This window comes from Mobula hypostoma, chromosome 14 (assembly GCF_963921235.1).
Source record: "Mobula hypostoma chromosome 14, sMobHyp1.1, whole genome shotgun sequence".
Taxonomy (NCBI): Eukaryota; Metazoa; Chordata; class Chondrichthyes; order Myliobatiformes; family Myliobatidae; genus Mobula; species Mobula hypostoma.
This window is the reverse complement of record NC_086110.1, coordinates 44,920,138-44,940,121: the sequence shown is the minus strand read 5'-3', so window position 1 is coordinate 44,940,121 and position 19,984 is coordinate 44,920,138. Positions and strand designations below refer to the sequence as shown.

Genomic DNA, 19,984 nt, shown 5'->3' with positions numbered 1-19,984 from the left:
CTAGACATTCTCTTTTCTCCCACCCATGAGACAGAAGGTACATAAATCTGGAAGGATGCAATACCAGGCTCAAGGACAGCCACCATCCTGCTATTAATAGACCAACGAACAATGCCCCAGTATGATAAGTTGGACTCAACCTCAACTTACTTCATTCTGACCTCGTACCTTATCGTCCTGCACAGTTCCTTCTGTATAACTATAATACCTGATTCGGTATTCTATTGATATTTTCCCTTGTACTACCTCAATACACTGCCATAATAAAATTATGTACAAGGATGGCAAACAAACCAAAGCTTTTCACCGTACCTTGGAACATGTGACAATAACAAACCCATTTAACAATGTACGCTCAGTGGCCACTTTATTACGTATACCTGCTCGTTAAAGCAAACATCTAAATCAGCCAACCATGTGGCAGCAACTCAAATACATAAAAGCATACAGACACGTTCAGTTGTTGTTAAAATCAAACATTAGAATGGGGAAGAAAAGCCATCAGGGTGACTGACTGTGGAATGACTGCTGGTGCCAGACAGGGTGGTTTGAATGTCTCAGAAACTGCTGTTCATGCACAATAGTCTCTAGAGTTTATAGAAAATGGCGCAAAAAACAAAAAAAATCTAAAGCAGCAGTATGTGATGAAAATGCCCTGTTAATGAGAGATGTCAGAGACTGACCTGACTTTTTCAAGCTGACTACTCAAATAACCACATATTACAACAGTGGTGTGCAGAGGAGCATCTCTGAACACACATGTTGAACCGTGAAGTGGATGGGCTGCAGCAGTTGACCAAAACACTGTGCTCATTTTATTAGGTACAGAAGGTACCTAATAAAGTGGGCACAGTATGTATCAAGTGCTTAAATAATCATATGGGCTATGTATATACAAAGGCATACATTGCAAAAGCAAAGGCATTCTATTGAACCCTTATAAAAATACAGTTATTAAATGTGGAATGCATAATTCTGTTCACACAATTCAAAAATTTTATGTAATGCAGAAAACATTTAGTAGGATCGTATTGGAGATTAGGCTTCCTATTCAGACCCATAAGACATAGGACAGCAGTAGACCATTCAGCCCATCAAGTATGCACCACTTTCCCTATCAACCCCATTCTCAAGCCTTCCAGCCATACACTTGGTACCCTTACTAATCAAGAACCTTACACCTCCAATTTAAATACAGTGGATATCATTTAATTGGGCCATTGGCTAATTGGGACAGCTACTTATTTGGGACAATCATTAAAGAACTAAAACTAATTGAGAAAATAGCCTGTATTTCCTTCCATTTATTTGGAACACTATGCCACTCAATTCCAACAAAAGACTGTTGCCAAACCGTTTCTAACCAGCATCAGTTGCACGCACTTGTGTGGCCGTTAGACACTACACAGTGCTTAGAGTTAAGTTTTTAAAATAGTGTCATTTGGGCATGTTTATGTTAAAAAAGCAGTGATTTTTTATCACTGATAGTTGGTGTGAAATAAGCAGCAAGACAATTCCGAACCGTTTTGCTCACAATGGTTTCAAGCATTCAGACTTGGAGATGCCAGAAACGTCTGGGAGTGAAAATGAAACAAAATCAGTACTTCAAGTTACAAACTATGAAGAACTTGAAGGCATCGATAATCATCTTTAATGTTACAATAAAAGTGAATATTTGGAGGACGCAAGGTATTCTAATTAGCATCAGTCACGTGCACGTGTGTGGCCATTAGACACTTCACCATGCTTACAGTGAAAAGATTTTATAAAGTGTGAGTTCCGTATGATTGCGTTATGTTATTCATCTGGCCTGATGGACGCCAAATTATATGCAGTGATTTTTGACACTTCATGCAGGAACGTAATGAAGGCAGTCCATTATCTGCACTAGGTGTCTGCACTGACTGTTGTGTATAGTCAAAGGAACACAACAATGTACACAGTGACGTATCCTCCGTTGATAACTATTAGGAACTAATGCAGCTTTATAGCACTGTAATAATTAGGGCATTCAACCCAACAAGTCTGTTTCACCATTCCATCATGGCTGATTTATTAACCCTCTCTACTCTTCTGCCTTCTAACATATGATGCCCTGACTAATCAAGAACCTATCAACCTCCACTTTAAATATAACCAATGACTTGGCCTCTATACCTGTCTGTGCAATGAATTCCACAGATTTACCACCCCCTAGCTAAACAAATTCCTCATCTGTTCTAAGTGGATGTCACTCCATTCTGAGGCTGTACCCTCTGGACCTAGACCCCACCCCCTCCACAACAGGAAACATCCTCTCCACACCCACTACCTCGGCCTTTCAATATTTGATAGGTTTCTATGAGATTCATTATGTTTTGTAACTCCAAAAAACTAACTGAAAGAAAAACACAGGAGCTGGGAGATGCGTGCCTATTTAGTTTTTCTTTAGTAAGGCACTCATAGATGCTGTAGTGTCATAATGATATATGCTATTCACGTACTTCTTAGATATAACCCATAATGAGTTAAGTAATCAAAGACTTAATCAAGCAATATATTTACAACATTACTCAAATATTACTTAAGTATTGAATACACTACACTCCTGCTTAGCTATTACCACGAACTCAATGCAGAGTGCACCTCAACTCAAATATGTAACATATTGCTCTCTAGTCATCTATTGTGGCAGTTGTTGGAGTTGACTCTGGGACTGCAGGAAGTGTTTCTGACAGCTCTGGACACCTTCCTTCTCTAACAATTGATGCTACTCTCTTCAAATGATTGATATGTCATGTCCAGGCAACATCAGACACAGTCTCCACCGTGAAGAAGAATGGTCCAGTTCTGTCCTTAATCTTTCCAAGTACCCACTTTGATCACCTCTGTAATCCTTTGGCAGGACTGTTTGTCCAGGGGTGAACCTCCTTGTTTGAGGAGCCCTCAATTTGTCTCAGCTGTTTGTCCTGCATACTCCTTCTAAGATTGGGTTTACAGAGATCCTAACATAATCACAAAGGAGGACCCAGGAACAGCATACCTGCTGAGTGGTTGGTTGTGGAGCGTGCTGCTTTGCAATATGCGAGGAAATTGGCAAACTTCTGATTCAGTGTCAATGTAGTGTGTTCTGCTGACATTGCTCGCAGTGCTTTTTTTAAGACTCTAGACAAAATTTTTCTCCAAGCCATTCGTAGCTGGCTGGTATGGTACAGATGTAATAGGTCTTATTTCATTCATTTTCAGTACTGACTGAAACTGTTCTGCGACAAGCTGTGGTCCATTGTTACTAAGTGTTCTGGAAAACCAGTCCTTGAGAAGAGGCTTCTCTATACATCAGTGTGCAAGGCTACAGTGGAGACTACCAGGAACACTTCTGGCCATTTTGTAGCTGCATCCACTACTACTAAGAAATTTGTGCCCATGAATAGTCCAACAAAATCCACATGAATCCTCTGCCAGGGCAATGCAGGCTATTCAAAGGGACGGAGAGGTGCTGTTCTTGGCATCTTCTGGGCATGTTGGCATTCCTGGTGTATGGCAAGCTGCTCAATCTGCCGATCTATAACAGGCCACCAGACAAACCTTTGAGCCAATGGTTTCATGACCTGAGCCAGTGTGGGTCTTTTCTGGTTTCCCTTTGGGATCGTCTCTGCTGTAATAGGGAGACTTTTGATTTGCATTAGGGAGAATACGTCAAAAGAAGTGTCTTCTTTTGTAAGTTCTTCAGGCATTTCCTTTTCCAAGGATAAAGGGATAATCCATCAGCATTTCCATGATTAGCTGTCCTCTTGAATTTGATTTTGTAATTGTGTCCTCCAAGAAACAGAGCACACCTCTGCATTTGTGCTGCTGCCATTTTTTTCAGGGCTGAAAATGGACACTAGTGGTTGACGATCAATAATGAGGGTGAACTCTCTCCCATACAAGTACTGGTTGAAATGTTTTACACCCCAAACCAGACTCGAGTCCTCTCTGTCAATCTATGCATAATTTTTCTCTACAGCGGTAAGGTAATGTAACGCAAAGGCTAAAGGATGTTTACTTCCATCACTTTATAACATGTGCCATGACTGCAGTTATGCCATAAAGGTGTCACAAGCAAGCTTCACTGGACAATGTAGATCATAATGTGTGAGTACAGTGTCTGATGTCACCATTTCCTTTACTGTTTTGACAGCCACCTCAATGCACTTCTTCCTGATCTGTGGTAATGACTTCAAGGGGTGGAGCACAGATGCCAGGTTTGGCAAGAACCTATTAGAGTAATTGACAGATCCTAAAATGGACCACAACTGCTTTGGCCTTGGGTCGTCCACCACTGCTTGAATATTCTCAGCACACTTGTGTAACCTTTGTGTGTCAATGCTGTGACCACAGTAAGTGATGCTTGATTTGAAGAATTCACACTTGTCATATTGTGCTCAAAGCCCATAATTTTCTAATTTTTTTTAAACACTTGATTTTATGCAGACGTCTTGATATTTTGCAGATGTTTGTTGTCATCCTCACAGTAACAATATGTCATCCAGGTAACACTAAGTGCCTGGGCAGCCTCGCAGCTCCCAGTCTGTAACTTTCTGCCAGGCGCAGATAGTAGCCCAAAAATAAGCTCAATAAAGTCCTTTGTGAGTATTAATGATGAGAAACACTTTCAATTCGTCTTCCTTCTCCATCTGTAGATAGGCCTCAGCTAAGTCCACTTTGTTGAGGTGTTTCCCTTCAGAAAGATTTGCAAAGATATCCTCTATCCCTGGGCAGAGGATATTGATCTATTTAAAGTAATGGATTAATGGTGTCCTTAAAATCACAACAGATCTTGACAGACCCATCTTTCTTGGCTACTGGGGACACTGGCATTGCTAATGGGCTTCACTCAACCTTAGAAAGAATTTCTTCAGTCTCCATTCAATCTTGTTCACTGCTACTTTATCACAAATGGTACAAGGAACCAAGCAGGTTTTGTAAAAAGTAGGTGTGGCATTTTCATTTAAAACTGTTTTACCCCTGATATTTGAGTTTTCTAATGCCACCCTTTAACGCTGCTGTGGCATTCTTCAGTACCTTTCTTAATTCACTTTCGGTAGACTCTATTGCAGGGGATGCGGCATGCAAATAGTAGATGGATCTCCAATCAAGTTGTAGTGGTTTCAACCAATCATGGCCCCACAATGCTAGCCCTCCTGTTTTAAAAAAAAATACAAGCCCATTGCGGCTTGTTGGTTGTTGTATTTCATTGCTGTTACGAATGTCATCCCACAGGTAATATCTTTTCTCCAGTACAAGTTCTTAGATAGCTGCAGACTTCAGTTTAGAACCTTTCAAATGCAGTTCAAACTCATTTTGTGGAATTACTAAAACAGCTGAGCCAGTGTTCAATTCCATTTTAATAAATTTGCCATTCTCTTCTGTGCTCTTTTTGAAACTGCAACGTGACATTTTAATCTTTGCTGCGCAGTCCATTTATTTTTGTCTGCCCAACATCCCTCTTTGCATGAGTTCTACTTTGTTGCATTTTTTGAAATTTTCACCATTAAACCTGCATTGGTCCAGTCCAGATGAGCCCCTGCCACAATGGTAAAATAATTTGTTGGGCCAGGCAGATTTCTGTTGAGAGGTTGCAATTTTCTTCAAGCTCACTTCCATTCCTGACTGCAAATCAATTGCGTCTCTAGTTGACATTGATAAAGTGATTTCAACTGCTCTTCTAAATGTGAGTTTTGCCTCAGTTAGGAGCTGTTTTTGAATGTTTTCTTGGAAGATTCCACAAACTAAACAATCTCTAAGTGGATTATTAAGCTCATCATGAACTGACAATACTCGGACAATTTCTTTCATTCAGCAACATAAGCTGAAATGGACTCATGCTTTTGATTTCGCTTATGAATCCAAAAGCATTCTACAATCAACAATGGCTTCAGGTCTAAAAAATGTTCCTGGATTTTGTCACAATATCAGCAAAGCTCATTTCGGCTGGTTTGGTTGAAGCAGTTAACTTCTAAACAATGTTTTCCACCCACTGCACTCAATAACATTGGCACTCCCCTTTCATTGGCTCTTGATTGGTTTCAAGATGCTGCTCAATTCATTCAGTATACATCATCCAGTTATCTGTTCTGCATTTGAACGCACCTATTTTCCTACATAGCCAGCCATTTCTACTTTTGTTATTTATCATCACCCAGTACTCACCATTTCTGAACCCATGAATTTCATCTATTTACTGCTTTTCTAAAAAAAACTCTACTGTCTCTCTCTCCCTCTCCTTCTGAAGGAACATGTGCTGTACTTAACACCTCATTGCACTTCAACAGATAAGTAGGCATCTCAGAAAACCATGGGAGCTGGGAGGTGTGTGTCTACTTAGATTTTCTTTAGTGAGGCACTCATACATGATGTGTGGCATAATACTTTATACTTTATTGTCGCCAAACAATTGATACTAGAACGTACAATCATCATAGCCATATTTGACTCTGCGCTTCCTGCTCCCTGGATTACAAATCAATAATAAATATTAATAATTTAAATTATAAATCATAAATAGAAAAATAGAAAAATGGAAAGTAAGGTAGTGCAAAAAAAACGAGATACAGGTCCGGATATTTGGAGGATACGACCCAGAACCGGGTCAGGATCCGTTCAGCAGTCTTATCACAGTTGAAAAGAAGCTGTTCCCAAATCTGGCCGTACGAGTCTTCAAGCTCCTGAGCCTTCTCCCAGAGGGCAGAGGGACGAAAAGTGTGTTGGCTGGGTGCGTCGTGTCCTTGATTATCTTACCAGCACTGCTCTGACAGCGTGTGGTGTAAAGTGAGTCCAAAGATGGAAGATTGGTTTGTGTGATGTGCTGCGCTGTGTTCACGATCTTCTGCAGCTTCTTCCAGTCTTGGACAGGACAACTTCCATACCAGGTTGTGATGCACCCTAGAAGAATGCTTTCTACGGTGCATCTTTAAAAATTAGTGAGGGTTTTAGGGGACAGGCCAAATTTCTTTAGTTTTCTCAGGAAGTAAAGATGCTGGTGGGCCTTCTTGGCAGTGAACTCTGCTTGGTTGGACCAAGTCAGGTTATTTGTGATATTGACCCCGAGGAACTTAAAAGCTTTTGACCTGTCCCACTTGCGCACTACCGATGTAAATTGGGTCGTGCAGTCTGCTACTCCTTCTGAAGTCAACAACCAATTCCTTCGTCTTGCTGACGTTGAGGGATAGGTTATCGTCTTCGCACCATGCCACCAAGTTCTTAATTTCCTCTCTGTGCTCAAACTCATCATTACCCGAGATACGGCCTACAATTGTTGTGTCATCAGCAAACTTATATATTGAGTTCGATGGAAACTTGCTACACAATCATGGGTGTACAGTGAGTACAGCAGGGGCTGAGTACACAGCCTTGTGGGGCACCGGTGCTCAGAATGATTGTCGAGAAGAGCTTGTCCCCTATTTTAACAGCCTGGGTCCTGACTGTGAGGAAGTTGAAGATCCAGCTGCAGATCTGAGTGCTAAGGCTCAGGTTCTGGAGCTTAGGAATCAGTTTATTTAGAATGATGGTATTAAAGGCAGAGCTGTAGTCAATGAAAAGGAGCCTTACGTATGCATCTTTATTCTCCAGGTGTTCTAAGGAGGAATGTAGGGCCAGAGAGATGGCATCTGCCATTGACCTGTTGCTCCGGTAGGCGAATTGCAAAGCGTCGAGGTTAACCGGTAGGCTGTGGTTGATGTGTGCCATAACCAATTGCTCGAAGCACTTCATAGCAATTGATGTCAATAGTCATTCAGGCATGCCATCTTGCTCTTCTTCGGCACTGGGATTATCATTGCCTTCTTAAAACACAAGGGGATCTTAGACTGAAGCAAGGAGCAAGCAGTTGAAGATGTCAGCAAACACTCCAGCTAGCTCGCTTGCACAGGCCCGGAGAACCCATCCCGGGACGTCATCTGGACCCGTCACCTTCCTTGGATTTATCTTCAGGAAGGTCCTTCTAACGTCCTCCTCGATGACGATGAATCTCGATGCCACCAGGTCCAGTTCATCCAGAGGGAGAAGGACGCTTCTCTTCTGTTTGAATCTTGCGTAGAATACGTTACGTTCGTCAGGAAGAGAAGCGCCACAGATATTGATATTCCCAGCCTTTTCTTTGCGCCCAGTGATCTCATTTAGACCCTGCCATAGTCTACTGGCATCCCTCTGGTTAGCCTGGGCTTCCAACTTGGCTCGATATTGCCTCTTGGCGCCCTTAATGGCTTTCCGGAGTTCACACCTGGATTCCATGTAGCGACTGGTATCCCTGGACCTAAAAGCCGCAGCTCTAGCCTTCAAAAGGGACTTGACCTCATAACTCATCTAAGGTTTCCGGTTAGGGAATACCCGGATCATCTTGCGAGACACACAGTCCTCCGTGCATTTCCAAATAAAGTCCGTGACAGCTGAGGCATACTCATTGAGGTTAGCTGCCGAGTCCTTAAATACTAACCAGTCCACCGATTCAAAGCAGTCATGGAGGACCTCATCCGTTTCCTCCGTCCAACACGATACTGCTTTTGACACTGTGACCTCCCGCTTCAGTTTCTGTTGTAAGCCGGGAGGAGGAGTATGACCTGACGGTCCGATTTTCCGAAGTGAGGTCGTGGGACGGAACGGTAGGCATCCTTGACTGCTGTGTAGCAGTGGTCAAGTATATTCGGGCCTCTAGTGGGGCAGGAGACATGTTGGTATAACTTTGGCAGCGCCTTTTTGAGTTTGGCCTGGTTAAAGTCCCCGGCTGTAATGAGCAAAGCCTCCGGATACCTGGTCTCAAGTTCACTGATGTTGGCATACAGTATGTTCAAAGCACACTCCATGTCCGCCTGGGGGGAAATGTAGACCGCTGTCAGTATGACCGAGGTGAATTCTCGTGGCAGGTAGTAGGGACGACACTTCACCGACAGGTGTTCCAGGTCCGGGTTGCAGGAGCTTGTCAGTGCCAGTGTGTCTGAGCACCAGCCAGTGTTGATCAGTGGGCAGACACCACCTCCCCTTGTCTTGCCTGAAGACGCCGTGCAGTCCATCCGATGGATCGAAAATTGCTCCGTTCATATGGCACAATCGGAGGTGGCAGGGGAGAGCCAGGTCTCAGTGAAACAGAATACACAGCAGTTCTGCATCTCCCTACAGTAGGTGAGTCTCCCTGTAAGATCATCCACCTTATTCTCTATGGCTTGCACATTAGCTAGAAGGATGGTGGGCATAGGAACCCTGAAGCCCCTCAGCTTCAATCTGACCAGCAGCCCAGCTCTTTTCCCACTCTTCCTCGGTAAATAGTGCATCTTTCCAGGTTTCCATCGATGCAGTGTGTTGTTGTCAGCTTTTTGAGGTTGGTGGATGCGTCCCGCGGGGATCGATCGGTGGGTCGCGTTGTTGGGCGCTTCAGGTTGGGCTGAGTGACAGGGGAGGCTCCACTGCCACTTCCAGCTGCCGGGGGCCCGGGCTGTCGATTGGGTCGGGCCCCGAAGCTGACGCTTAATCCCGGAGGGCCGGGCTCCTGGCTGAAACAAGTCCGTAAACTGAGTCACGGTTGCGGAGGCCTCTGCTCCAGCCGAGCCTCAGGCTCGATTTCCCAGGTCGGCAGCAGCGGCCTCACTTCTGGCAGCTGTGGATGTCCACCAGCGCGGCTTTACAGTGGTCGCTCTGGGGAAGCGTCTGGGGCACCTTGAGGTCTCCGACGTCACTTCCGTGTGGTCGTCTGCTCCAGAGAGGTGCTGGTCGGACTGGGCCGTGTCTCCAAGCGCTCCGGCACGGTAGCAGACAGCGGGTCTCTGGATACGTGGTGGGCCTTGGACCAGGCCTCGCTGGTTGGGTCCAGGTGCAGTCTGGAGTTTAAGAAGCAGATCTGGCGCAGTGGTCTCCAGCTGGGTCAGTAGCTTCACCAGGGTGTTGTTGATCTTGCTAGATGTAGCAGATTGAAGGTTTAGAAGGGTTTCTCGGGTATAGGATAGTGTAAAGGGCAGTTTGCTCAGGAGAGCACGCGCAAAGTCGCCAGTTACCGGTGCCATCTTATAACAAAAAACAGGTCATTCAATTACTTTTACAAAAATACTGGAATGAATTAGGTTAACTAAGAATGCAAAAATCACAATATATTTACAACTATTCAATGGGGTGACCCGTTGGGGCACCCTTTGAGAGAAGGGTCGTGCAGTCTAATGTGACCAGAACGAACATTAAGTTTTCCTGAATGCTACTGGTATCGCTTTGCTTTGGAAACTGAAGTGGAAAACCTCAGTTTATTAAAGAAGAACGACACGTAGCAAAGCAAATATAGCTGCTCCTCATTTAACAAAGGACACTTTTGATGGCATCATTTCTGGTTTATCTGCCACCCTTGTGCCTCTCGTTGTCATTCTGGAGACATGCAGCCCTTTCATCCCCCGTCTCTTCATCTCTTCTGCTGTTTGTTTGTCTCTGATCCTGGAGACGTGCATGCCTCTCCTCCTCTGTCTCTTCTTCTCTCCATCTTTTTTTTGTCCTGACTCTTTGATCCTGGAGTCGTGTGGCCCTGGCCTCATCCGATTCTTGTTCTCTCCCTCTTCTTGCCACTTCCCGATTACGTTTGGCGTCACCTCTTGACCATAATGTCCCCCTTCCCTTTCCACGCAGCATAATTAGGCTGACCTTTTTTTTTTAACCCTGATGCTGGATGGAAGATACGAAGCAGTAACACCAAAGGATGCTGATTATTCTTGATGATGTGGTTGGCGCTCTCCTAAATGGACATGATATAGTCACCGCTGCCCTTTGACTGCAGCAAAGGGTTTTATGGGTGTCTCGAAGTATGTCATTACAATAAGATTTAATTATCTCTTATTGATGGGTGGCAGCTAGATCTGTCCCAATCCGACACATGCTGATGGTGATTAGATGGTGAATGGGACCCCTCGAAATAGAGCTGCCCTACACTTTTGCTCCGGTAAGTGTTGCTGCTGAGGCTGGCCGTGCGCATGCTTCGGGCTGTCACGTCCCGATTTCCATGATGGCCGGGTCTCGGGTGAAAGTCAGTCTGTTGATTTTTGGCTAATGAGCAATTTTATACAATTATATAACCCTGAACTTTGCCTGCATTCTGTAAGTTAGCGCATTTTAATTCGATTTAGCCAAAAAAATGTGCCACTGTAATGCACCGTTTGCGCTAATTAGAGGTCACAGAGCATGAGAGTTTCAGTATTGTATAGCTATTATTCAAATATTGCTGAATATTAAATAGATAAGATCTCCCCTCATCTTTCTAACTCCAGCAGGTACAAACCCAGAGCCATCAAATGCTCCTCATAAATTAACCCTTTTGTTCCTGAAATCATTCTCCTGAACCTTCTCTGGATCCTCTGCAATGCCAGCACATCTTCTCTTGGAGTATTCAGCAGTTTTGGGCCCCTTATCTAAGTGCAGTCAGATCAATGTCTTAAAGTCTCAGCATTACATCCCTGCTTTCATACACTTGTTCTCTCAAAATGAACACAAACATTGCATTTACTTTCCTTACCACCAACTCAACCTGCAATTTAACCTTCAGGAAACCCTGCAGAGGTCATGCACCTCTGATTTCTGAATTTTTTCCCTGTTTAGAAAATAGTCTATGCATTCAATCCTTTTAACAAAATGCATGACCATACATTTCCCTACCTTATATTCCATTTGCCACTTTGCCCATTTTCCCAATCTAAGTGTTCAGAGGGTAATTCTGATATGGAACTTAGAAAGGATCTCTCAATGGATTCCCATGTGTTATTGCATCACAATTTATCAGCCTTCCTTATTGTAAACCACATGTCATTTCCAAACTTCCCACAGTGGATCCAATTAGTAACTGATATGATGACCACACAAAGCCAAAGTCACCTACTCCTCAGTTGCAAGCTGCAATATACAGATGATGCTTGTATTTGCCCATCCTTCAAGGAACCAAACCACTGCAAGTCATAGGTGAAAAATGGGGCTTTAGTGCAACATGAACAAGACATGAACAAGGTCTCCTATCAAGCTATAGACACTGCATAAAACCCAAGATTGTGGATAACATAATCCTCAGCGAAGGAAAACTTAAAGCCAACAGTGAACTCTGTCATCAATGTGCCAATGTACTCTTGTCAATTTAAGGAAAGGATGCCTAAAAATCAATATCTCAGAGTTGGCACCAAACTTGTTAACCTTGTCTCCCTTCCCGAGACAAGGACTACTTCAAGGCATTTGAAAGATACCACCATAACTGCCACAATTAAATCATCCAAATTTCCTGGAAGAATAAGCAAACCAAAGTCAGTGCTCTCACCTAACCCGATAGCTCCAGCAACAAGGTTCCATGTACACTTAGACGGCAGCCCACATCATGTCTATGCTTAACACCACACTCCCAAAACAGTCACCATTTCCAAATTGATTCCAAGCATGTTACATAACTACTGCCTCAACTCTAGCAATCCAGATTCAATTCTGACCTTGGGTGCTGTCTGTGTGGAGTCTGTATGATCTCCCTATGGCTGAGATGCTTTTCCAGTTTCCTTCCACATGCAAATTAGATTGCTGTGAAATCCAGCATAGTCTAGCTGGGAGGAAGTGGCTTCCATTCAGGACACAAAGCAATATGGATATGGAATATCAAACATCCTACTCAAAACTCCATGACCCAATACTGGCAGAAAAGGATCCTGACAGCCTGGAATCCAGTCAATGGTAGTACACAAAAGCTTGCAGAAAGTGCATGAGGAGTGTGCCACCTCACACACTACCTTCCCATCCGTGGGAAAGTCTGTGGTTCCCACATTAGCCTCAGTCACTCTGGAACCAGAACAAATCATCCCCATCCTGAGGGACTGCATTAAAAAAAATGAACGTAATTTATGTTCAGTTTTGCTTTTCACCAACAAAACTCCTCATTTTACTGGCTATTATGTTACGCTGCTGAAACCATTTCCATTATTTCTACATTCGCAGGGAGATGCCACTTTATTTTTTTCCAAACCTTGTGCATTCCCCTCCTCAATGTTAATGACAGCAACGAAAATCAACTACCCACTGAAAACTGATTTAACATCTTTTTTGGTGAAAAACATTCTCCATCTGTGATTTTAATCTAAATGAAAGGCAACTGATGACTGAGGTGCCACATTCAAATAGGAAGGATCAGAAGCAATGTGAACCAAATAGAAGTTTTAAAAAGATAACTCTGATATGAAGATCAGATGATTTATCCACAATCTTTTAAAATGGCATGCTTGGAAGACCGGGGAGAAAAATCTTGATCCTCAGCTCATCCAAAATAGAAAAACAAGTAAATCACGCTAAACCTTTATACAATAACAAGTACACTTCAACTGAAGTATTGTGTTCAATTCTGAACAATACACTTTATGCAGCACATGATGACCTCAAAATGGGTACTGGGAGCAGAAAACACTTATTAGAAAGTTGCCAAGGATAATATGGAGAGAGACAGAGAAGCTGGGATTTTTATTTCTTTAGGAGGGTAAAAGAAAATTTGGTAAGATGTTCAAAATCATAAAGATCATAAAATATTTAAAGACCATTTTGTCTCTATTGCAAAGGAAAAATATATTAAATGAAAGCAAAATACTTCAGATATTGTAAATCTCAATTAAGAATAGAAACTAATGGAAATATTCAGTTGGTAAGGCAGTATCCATGGACAAAAACCGTGTCTGATCTGAGAAATCAGACTATTTTCTATTTTAACGTTAACTTCTTTGACAAAGGAAACAAGCAACATAAGAAATATTTATTTTAAAATACTAGCTGTAAGACATTGCATGATTTGTAATATTGGAAGCAGATTAAAGAGCAATTTAAAAATTGGAAATCCAGAAATGCTCCAAAAAGGCGGGAAAATAGGTGTACAGTACTACAACAGTAAATGCTGCTGCACAGTAACTCCAGAGTCCAGGGTTTAATCCTGACCTTGGGTGCTGTCAGTGTAAAGTCTGTACCTTCTTATTGCGACTGCTGGAATTTCCCCAAGTACACAAGCCAATGACTTCCTACAAAATGCCTTTAGTTTTTTGGAGTTTGCAAGTGGAGGTAGAATTGATAGGATACTAAAAGTTAAATGGGTGCCTGGACTTGTTGTGCAGAGTCATCAGCTTCCTTGTTGGATCATTCTATGTCTGAAAAAAAAGAATGTGGAATTTATAGCTCCATTGAACAGCTTGCACATCTGTAATGAAAATGGGATTTTTCAGGATCTGGACATTGCCTAAAAGGCAACTTTCAAATACCTTTGCGAGGGTATTTAAGTGTCATCATATTTTGTATTCTTTATTTTCATTACGTTCAGTCTATACCAAACAGAATATACAAATCCAATTCCTATGTCTCTCTTCATTCATCCTGCCTCTTACAGCACAAGTCTCTGCAATACCTGTACTACAGAGTAAGAGCTTCGTTACTGAATACCTGAAGCAAAGAGTGCAGTTCAGTTTGCAGCAACACAAGGGGCCTCATCAAGGCCTGAAAGTGATTGCAAGGAGATAAAGAAAGAGACTGATCGGAATTCCCCACTGATAACAATGAAGCATTTTCCTATCCTAGAAATACCTTAAGTAAAACTCAGAACGATATGCATGATGATATACAAGCCAAATAATTCAAAGTAAAAATCCAATGAGCTATAATTTTATACAAGAAATTAGCCAACAGCAGACGCCAAATGCAAGAAAGGCAGTTTGATGCTGGATTCTTTCTGATGAATATGAACATGGAGAAAACAGTTTGTTTCTTACCCAGACAAAGTTGCCTTTTGTCCTGTCTATCTGGGTCAACTGGAATGACATTTCAGACGGTACTGCTGTTATTCTGAAATGTTGTAATTAAGTGAACCCAAGATAAACCTAACTTTAAAAGACATCAAAATAATCCTCTACATATATCATCCATATCTTCATTATTAAAAATAACTTCCAAACCCACAGCATGACTTCAGCTTTTTTCACATGCATCACTGGCCACAAGAACTCACAATGGTAAAATCAAAACACCTCTACAATCCCAAAATACCTGCAGTCACTCATAACAGCATCATCAACAAAAGTAACACAACAAGGTACTGGAAAAGGTCTGAAGGAGCACACTAAATACAATTAAGATTAAGGATGGAACAGGAGAGCTACTAGCTTTTGAAGATGAAGCCAAGTTTGGCCATTTGGCAGCAATTAAATTCTCAAACTAGCTCAAGTAGTATTAGAAGAGTGCAGAAATTGGCAGACAGAGGAATTGGAGACAAGAGACATGATAACAAAAAAATAGATAAAACTTCTCTGCTGATTCATGACCAACCATGGGTAATGGTTGAATGGGACTTGTTACAGATAAGGGCAGTTGAATTTTGAATACGCTTACAAGACATCTAGAAAGCCAAATGAAATATTCAATAGTCAAAAATAGCATTAATTAACATTTGAATGTAGAGGCAGTAGCACTTGCAACAAAATTACAGGTAGTCATCTGGTGGTGCCGTTATGTGCCACAGCACATCTTGAATTAAACAGGCTTAAGAGTTGAAAAATATGGTTAAATCTTGGGCAATTATCATAGGTAGATGTGCGACTCCAGCCTAATTCCCATACTGCCAATCAACACACAGAATCATTTTCAGAAGCCAGTTAACCTGCTGGCACACCTTTGGTTGTGGGAGGAACCCACATGGATACAAAGAAAAATCTTAAACTCCACACAGACATCACTAGGTCAGTGGAAACAAGAGACACCAGTTTTAACCGCTGCACCACTGTGCTGTTTCCTTTCAAATTAAGAAAAATACTCAAGCCAGGAAAACGTGTCAAGAAACAATGGATACAGCAAGATATTTTCCCGCAACATACACAACATAGTCATTTATTAGTACCCAATGTAAGGGGGCTTCATGCAATGGCCAAGCTTCCTCTGTATTATTTGAAGCTTCTAAGTCAATTAACATTCCTTGGGCATTCTGTTTCAGCACAGTTCTGCAACGCCATTACTACAAGTCACCCAATCACTTCCCACAACCCCTTCCACACTGTTACACAGCCCAATCAATGCCTCATGGCCTAAAATAAAAAATACTAAGATTACTTCCAGTTTTCTTTCTGAAGCTTAATTGCTAATACTTTCACTATCAATACAAGTTTAACATGAAACATTATAACCAAATTATAAACAATTGTGACAATTTGAACAAAAGAAAATGCCTCTTTTCTTTCTTTTTAAATCTTTTTATTAAAAATGCCTCTTATTTCAAGCTTTACATGCTTACGCGTTTCCATTTGGCATCAGCCATTATGACCATATTTCAAACAGGTAACACTTAGTGAAAAGAATAAAACAATCTTTCATTTTTAAATCATCTGTATAATTCCAGTAGAGCTCTACATTTAGACAAACTGAACAGACTCTTATTGTGGATTACTGCATGGCTGAAACTTTATCCAGTTTCCCAGGCAGAAGTTGATATTGTGACAGATGCAACCAGCTCTCCATCATGTCTGCCATATCAGCTGACCCAGAGACAGATGGAAGAAACACGATACTGCTCGATAAGAAACAGATTAATTCCTTTTGCTTTATGTTGCCAACTTTCTCCCTTGCTTTGCAGATATTAAAGGGTGCAATACAACAGTCACTGGCTGTTCCCCAGAACCTGATCAAATTAGTTAACTTTCATTTTGTAACGTCAAAAGAAAATGTGACTGCAGTCCAGCACAATCTTCACCCATCACCCACCCCTAGAAAGAATCTTTAATCCATGGGCTTCAAATGTAAACTGTTACAGTATAAACCTAATGCAACTCCAGGCAAGATCCACTAAATGAGTACAAACAATAGATAAAACACAAGACTTTCCTGGTAAGCTTAACTCAAAATTAACTTAAGTTTTAACATCAGAGAAGGAAACAGTATTTCCACATTCTCCCCAATGCTATGTTGTATAAAAGCATGAATCTGCACAATCTTAAATCATACACCTCAGTGAGCTCCCACATTCTACAGTCACAGTATTTTGGGAGATGACCACAAATGTGGCAGTGATATCAACACTAACAAAAAAATTTACTTGTTAACAAGACAGATCAATCCAAAAATAAATGCGATCCCAAAACTACTTCAGAAAAGCAGTGCTGCTGGTTTCAAAACCAACGAGGTTTGCCCAGAAAAATTGTTTCAATCAACAAGATCTGCAAAAATAAAAAGTGCAGATCTAGAAATGTGAAGACTGAAAATGCTGGGACACTCAGCTCCCATAGAAACAAAAAGCGGTTGAAAGCTGTGGATTGGTGACCGCTCATCATAATTAGGAAAAGATGGAAATCATTGATATTTTTATGTGAGCACAGGTTAGTTGATCTGTGCTTGCAGGACAAAAGGTAATTGGAAGGGTAAGAAAAGGAAACTTGTACAAACCTTCGTCTCACATCAGATCTACTGAGTCAGAGATGAGATACTCTACAGGAGCCAGAAATTTGGTGGGTTGTGGGTTGTGAAATGATAAAACATCACATCCCAGACCACAGTGCAGTGCTAAAGTCAGTGAAGTGAGAGAAAAAAAAATAAAAATCCCAGCATTAATGCTTTAGCACTCCTCATTTTCACAAGTCATCCTGACTCCTTCAACATGAAGGCGTCTTCATTTGCCCTTCTACAACTGCTATCACCTGTAACTCTAAACAGCAATAATTCACATAATGGAACGAAGGTGAGGATGTCGAGGAGAGAGAGAAAAAGCCACTGTTTACAAAAAAATGCCGCAAGGCTCAATCAGCCACACAATTGACAATGCATTTTTATGATTTGGATCTCAGGGTATATCTGCCTCACCTCTTTACATATTGCCTTCAGTTTGACCTCAGTTTCCCCATCTCCCTCCCCACCACCACCACAATCAAAAACAAAAGAGAAGCTATTTCCGTTAGTTGATTAGGGATTTAAGATTTTGAGCAAGAGATGGGGGGAGGGGTTGGAAAAGCAAGGAAGAACTTCTTTAAAAATAAAATTGCATGCTAATGTCCTGGAACTTGCTGCTTCAATAGTAGTGGAAGCATGTTGTCATATTACTAAAGAAAAAAGATAACAGTAATATAATAAACGTACACTCAATACAGCAATAGGACTTACTGTATTAATACAGGGGGAGCATAAACCTCAGGCTAAATGGCTTCCCTGTGCATCAATAACAGTTTCCAAATTTCAAAAATCATTCTTCCCCTTTACCTGCAGGTACTTAATTAATATGATGATCCTCAACTGATGTTACAAATATCCATTCTTAGTCAATAAAAGCTGTGAGTTACTCAAAATATAATAATGCTTCATCTATTGAAAGGTCATTGACTTAAAACGTTAACTGCTGTGCTCTCCACAGATGCTGTCTTGACCTACTGAGCGTTTCCAGAATCTCGTTTTATTTCCTTCAGATTCTTCATTCTCACAAAATTCAGTACAAATGCAATGGAAACCTTTACCATCTACAATCATTCTCTTTATATTTTTCGCTGAAACAAGCTATTGATTTCAAATCCTGCTGTTTATTTTTCTTGAGTTACAATAGAGGTTTATTTACAAATACTGAGTAGTAATTACATAAATTTAAATTCCTTCCAAATTGTTTACTATGTACACGTTACCTATACACCTTTTAATTTCAGAACAATAAACTCAAAAAATTATAGCCGAACAACGACATTGCAGAAACAAAGTACCAGAAATAATCTCGAAAATTTTAATCAATTGCATGCTTCGCATAACTGCGAACCTTCTAAGTTTTGGCAAATATAGATAAACACGTGAATACGTCTTTAAAAACATTCTTCCGTGCTTAATGTAACCACATGAACCAAAGACTTTGTTAATTACATGGCGCATGGCTCAGGACCATGAGCACAGGAATGCAAACACACGTTCCCAATACAATCATTTTATTAGCAACACAGCGAGTGCAAATTTATATCCAATCTTCCCCCTGTGCTGCCTTTTCCATTTGCCGCAGTCTTGTTTCACTTACCGGTCCAGTGTGGCCCGTCTCTCCGACCGCTCTCCTCACGCGAGTCCCAGGTTGCGTACTCCCATTCACAGAGCCACCCCGGGGCCCAGCCGAATGTTTTCAGACCTCAATCCGCACCACTCCGATCCTGGCCGGAAATTTTCCTCCCTCCTCCCCCCCCACCCTCCCCCTTTCAACCTCCTTCGGAATAAATAAAACCGATCATAAGAACACCCGCAACTACCGGAGTTCCAAATGCCACCAACTCCACTTCCCAACCACAACAGGAGGAAAAACTGCCACTTTAATTTGAAGGAAATAATTTCGAAACATTAGGGAAAAAATGTTTCCAAACGGCCTTTGACTTTCCGCGGGCACAACTAAAACAATGTCTGCCATTGGTCAGTGGCTGATCACGTGGCGGCACAACCGAGGATGGTTGTAACAAGGCACCTGAATGGTCGAGCGATCTACCGGAAGTGTTCCCCCCTCTTTGAGTGAAAATTGTACCCATTCTAAAATTAAGTATTGCTGAAGTTCCCCATGCTATAAGCTGATTTGTTTTTAATGGTAATGCAGTGGACAACTTCAGTTATTACTTTGACCTCTGGCATGGCGATGCCTGCGTGTAGATCACGTGACCGCGGCTCCTTGATGCCATGCTTGTGTTGTGCTTGCGCTCCCACGATTTCTCAAGTGACTTTCACCAAATCATTTGCATTTTTCGATCTGTTTTGATTTGTTTAAAGTGAAAGTTCGCACCCAGCTGATTAGGTGCTTATTTTCTTTTAATTAGGTATTAAATGCCCCCTTTAATTTACAAAACGTTTAATTATTTAAATCTGCCTATCTTTAAAAACTGTTACAAAATACGCTCACTATAAGGAAATAGTTTTAAGTGCTGAGGCTTAACTTCTTAGACATAATAGAGTCGAAAGCGAATAATCGGGAAATGAAAAATAGCTTAAGTTGTGTAACAAACGGGAAACATCTTGTAATGAATAGAAA

At 41.6% G+C, this 19,984-nt stretch overlaps 1 protein-coding gene across 1 annotated transcript in view; it reads right to left on the bottom strand.

Moving 5' to 3' along the window:
* Window positions 1-19,134, bottom strand: part of ankrd11 (ankyrin repeat domain 11) — a 187,501-nt gene extending 168,367 nt beyond the window's left edge. The window contains exon 1 of the mRNA XM_063067044.1: window positions 18,998-19,134. The gene's annotated coding sequence lies outside the window, so the exon portion shown is untranslated. The remainder of the gene's footprint in view (window positions 1-18,997) is intronic.
* Window positions 19,135-19,984: the final 850 nt, after the last annotated feature.